This window comes from Durio zibethinus, chromosome 21 (genome assembly GCF_047325235.1).
Source record: "Durio zibethinus cultivar Kanyao isolate XHJ-2024 chromosome 21, ASM4732523v1, whole genome shotgun sequence".
In the NCBI taxonomy this organism is placed as follows: domain Eukaryota; kingdom Viridiplantae; phylum Streptophyta; class Magnoliopsida; order Malvales; family Malvaceae; genus Durio; species Durio zibethinus.
The window spans coordinates 8,452,486-8,457,621 of record NC_143182.1 but is presented as its reverse complement, the minus strand read 5'-3'; the positions used below and the strand labels follow the sequence as shown (position 1 = coordinate 8,457,621).

Genomic DNA, 5,136 nt, shown 5'->3' with positions numbered 1-5,136 from the left:
TTGAAATTAGGGCGCCATCCATCTAGTAGGCATCGATAATTTTATTATTATTATTAGGTGCTACTTGTAGGTTGGCTTATGCTCTTTATTGATTAATTGGACGACATATATCAATTGAATTTCATCAACTAGTTTCTCTAAAAAGTAAATTTGATGGACAGAGGAAGGGGGGGACGAAGGTTTGCCAATACCAAGGCAAAGAACAAAGGTACCTTGACAGGACTTGTGGCATATATATACTAGCTAGCTATAGGTTGCTAGCTGCTTGTTAGCCTTTTCCTCTAACCCTCGATGAATGCATCCAAGGAACAAATATTGGATTAAATAAAGTTTTTTTTATTTATTTATAAAAGAGGTCACATAAAAGAAAAAAAAATTTATAAGTGAAACAAATCAAATTTTAGATTTATTGAATATTATTTTTTATGAATAATTATATGAATTAATTAAATTAAATTTTAAATTTTTTTAATTTAAAAGTCATTCAACCTTCAAATAATTTTAATTGGAATAAGTTATTGTGAACATTTGAATAGTACAAGCTTTACCTATTTTTTCTCAAATAATTCTTTCCCTTTCTTGTTTGATTTAGAATCCATATAAACTAATTTAGGGCTATTGCAATATTTTTGCCCTATAATAAAATGCAGAATTTCATTGGTATTAATATTAAAGGTGATAACGATTTGGTAATTTGAATCAAATTCGATTCAATTTTTTCAGATATAATATAATATTATAAAAATTTAAAATTCGATCTAAATTTGAATTGAATTTTCATTCGATTTGAATCGAACTGTATCAAATTTTATCAATTTGGTTTGATTCAGTTTATCAATTTTTAATTTTTTTAATTTTGATATATTATTTTAATATAAAATTTTAATATATTTATGTATATTTTGATATAAAATTATTATTTTTATTTTATAAAAATTTAAAAAATATATAAAAACTAAAAAATATATATAATTCGATTTGGTTTGGTTCTATTTTTTATCTCCTAATTTGAAATTCGATCTGAACATAATATATGCATTTAAAATCCATACTCAATCCAAACCAAATAAAAAAAAGATCCAAATTGAACTAAACATTTTGATTTTGAATTGATTTTCAAATTTCTCAACCTTTTGAATAAAGTCCTCCCTTCCAATGTGATTTGATTTTTTTGTTTTTACAGTCAAACTTTATTAACTTTTATCATTGATATTTTAAATATTTTATTAAATTAATTTTTTTATAAAATTATATTTGAAAATTTCTTCATTCAAGATTTTTAAAAAGTACTTCTCATATTTTAATTAATTAACAACATATTTAAAAGAAAATAAAGTCAAATTAAAAAAGTTTTACTTTTAAAAATCAAACTAAGAGATTGTTTATGAGATAGAGAGAGTTGTATTTATTATCTTGAATTTATACCAACTTGTTGCCATTCACGAGTTTTTGACTAAAATATGGAATTTTTCAACATGAATCTAGTACTCTTCCAAGGAACTATTAGCCATCCTTGAATGTAATGTAATAGGAATATATAGGAGAAAAGAGTTATTGGAACCAAAGTCAAATTAATTTGTAGGAGAAGAAATTATTGGGCTAAAGTTGGGAAATATTGGTGGAACCCAATGATCTTTAAAATATTCTTATCATTAGTCATTTTAATAGGGATTGCCAAAAGTTTCTTTTCATCTTGCTGGCATGAATTTAAAGTGCCATTGACAAATAATTTTAGATATATTCTTAACCATATTCTCTTTCTTGCACTCATTCAGCTAGCTGTATGTCATGATCATTTATGAGAATGAAGTCATGCAATTTTGAATCCCCAGATATAGCCAGCCATGCAAGCTGGACATATATCGTATCCCTACAAATTTGTTTTCATATATACCTTTACTCTATCAAAAAAAAAAAAAAAGAAAGAAAAACCCTTTTCTGGGTTCCATTTACATCTCATAATTAAACTCAAGTACTAATTAATTTAGTTTAAAAAATCGAGGTTGATATTTGAAGGTGATCGATGACTCTGGTTGCAGTTTTCTGAGGGTTATTAGCAGAAGGCGGTAGTGATGGCAGACTGATATGATTCGAAGATGTGGGCAGTTGAAGTTGGTGATGGTGGTGGCTATAATTGGTATGACCAAATTTTAGTATCCTATTTAAAGCAATTTCAATGTCTTAATAATAATAAAAAAAATCTAAGACATAAAAATAAGGAAGGGAGGAGTAAATTTTAACAAAATTTCTTTAAAAATTACTGCCATATGGTACTAAGTACTAACATTTCATTTTACACTTTACTACAAGTTGACCACTTTAAAATGATCTGACAAAGGACAACAAAATTTATGCATATAATGGTGCACCCCAGAGAAATTGTTAAAATAAAGTACTTTGGACGCAAAAAACGTAATAATTAGTTTAATCAGAAAGCATATGATTGGGTAACATTTTATTCAACAACAGGAAAATGATACAGTAATAATTATCAAATCATGACTTTGGCATCTCGACTTTCTCGGATTTTGTGTTCGAGAAGACACAAAAGCAAAGTCCAAATCACTGACCAAATGATTTTTCAGACAAAACAAAAGTTCTTCTGATTTCTTCTTCACACATATCTGACACAGTGACAACTGCTGCCATTTTGGCCTAGCAGATTCCTTTCTCATCTGCCTTTCTTTCCTCCCTGTCTATGCTTTCAAGACCAGAGAGTAGAATGGAAGGGAAAGGAAAGGAAAAGAAAACCCATGCACTCTCAAACCATGCTAATGAAAACCTCATCTTCTCCCTTTTTTTTTTTCATTCTTTTGATCTATTTTTGTGAAAATCAATCTGCCATGGCTTTTAACTTCTACCAGGTCCAGACCACAAAGATATCTTTCAATATGTATAACATTGAAATAGATGCAGAACCTGGAGAGACTTAAAATTTCACTGGATTTTAAGGGTTTTTTTAACTTAGTTAATCAAGAAATTAATGACATAGCATTGAATAAAATCATACAAGAAATCAAAAGTAAATATATATAAACCATACCATCATCATCTATATATGAAACAAATAGCATACATACATGTAGAAAAATATAGTGTCTCTCTCTTCCTATACATTTCTAGTTCAAGAAAGGGGAAAAGGGAAATAAAGAAGTAATGCTAGTGATGATGATGAAGATGACAACAAAGGTAACAAACACCTCACAGAGAGGACAAGCAGTATTAATGATGGAACTAAACAGTACTCATATGACAAACAAATTAACAATAACTATTGTCGTCACGACTCTATCATCTTCAACCCGTACTTCATGTCTCCACAATTCAAACTTACCTGTTGGAAATAGGGTTCGGACCGCTTGGAACTTCGTGAGCTTCGGCTCCAAACTGCCTACGTGAAGATTTTGATGACGATGATGATGATGAAGAAGTATGAACGTTTTGCGTTTGCTTGGGGTGCAAGTTCGTGGCAGAAGAGGTCGATTTTGAGGAACTAGTATCCAAGAGGAGCCTCCTGAAAGGGATTGAGGGGGTGACATTGGATGAGTTCATGGCTATAGGGTTTGTAGTAGGGTTAAGGAGTAGAAGGAAAATGAAGAAAAGGGTGAGGAAGAGAAGGAGAGAGTGGGATTTTGCATAGGTCTCTGAGGCTGTTGAAGGCGATTTAGGTGCTGCCATGCAATCAAGGAAAAGAAATAACCACCCCCCAAGAGCCCACAAGGGTTCAATATCCATGAACCAGCACCAAGGCTAAAGAAGGAGGGGAAAGTAAGAAAAAAAAAAAAGGAGAGATATGAAAATCAAAGCAAAGAAAGAAAGGGGAGAGGGGAAAAGAGAGAGAGAGAGAGAGAGAGAGAGAGAGAGAGAAAGAGAAGAAGCTTCACCAAAAGTGAATGGAAAGTAAGTTTTGAAATTCGATACACATTTGCGGAGGAACCAATTTAACATGGAAGTTTATAGAAAAGGAGATGGAATTGGTTGATGAATTTACTAAATTACCCTTTTAAGTTTGTGAAACTAATAAGGATCATATGAGGTTTAATTTGGAAATTAGAATATTATACAGAAATTTTTGGATGAATATTTTAGCATGACCATAATGCCCTTACTAGGGCTTGGATAATAAAGTTTAATTTGTTTTTATGAATCTTGCATTGACTAATGATTACATACAACCAAACAACAACCTTGTTGAAATATATATGTAGAGAGTAATATTAAATTGTTGCTTTTTCCATGGTTAATTTCTTTTACCTGGATAAAAATGGAAGTGGCTACAGTTGCTAAATTATTGGGGGAGAACCAATTCATGGTTCACGTTTTGAAATGCAAGAACAAATTTTATTATTCTATCAACTCAAAATTCAAACTCTTCAAACTATTAGCAAGCATATTAAAGAGTCGGATTTGAATAGCTTGCCCACCAAATTAATAAAAAAAAAATAAAGCATTAATTTTTTACAAAGGAAACCAAAGCCTAAAGAAAATTTGCAAGTTTAAAAAATCGAACCTAAATCTTGCTAGAATCCAACTTCTAAAAAAGTGAATGAGTCATTTAAGTATATAAGTCCCAAATTCAAAGAAAATTAAAGTAAAATTGAAGGGTGTTCTTGTCTTAATATCAAACACTAATGCGGCATTTAGTCATTAATCTTGGGCCATACTGCAAAAGAAATAAATTAAAGAATCTTGAAAGAGAAAAGTCAGTGGCAACAAATAGAAAGAAATGGAGATGGTGGAAGGAGGGAGGTGGGGGTGGTGGTAGTGGTAGTGGCTTTTCTTGCTTGGCCGGTTCCCAAAGATAAACTTCTTTGACTTGGTGAACCCTATGCAGGGAAAAATATGCCAATGGTCTTGTTCCTTGTATTTCTCTGCCAACAAGTGGCGTTTACCTCCTCTTTTCAGCGCGTGATCATTCACTTATGTATCCATCAACTATATATATATATATATATATGTATTGTATGGTTTGGTTTCGGTTCTTCAAGAGAATAATAAACTGAAAATGGTGCAATCCAAAGTTGATAGCCTTATTATTCACGATTTTGGCTTTTTTTTTTTTACAATAATCTCACTTTTCTAGTAATACACATAAATTATTTGTCTAACTTAATTAATTTACTCCGTAAATTTGTT

General features: G+C 30.7%; 1 pseudogene; it reads right to left on the bottom strand.

Annotated features, from left to right (window-relative positions):
* Window positions 1-3,023: 3,023 nt before the first annotated feature.
* Window positions 3,024-3,877, bottom strand: LOC111306156 (CLAVATA3/ESR (CLE)-related protein 41 pseudogene; annotated as a pseudogene).
* Window positions 3,878-5,136: the final 1,259 nt, after the last annotated feature.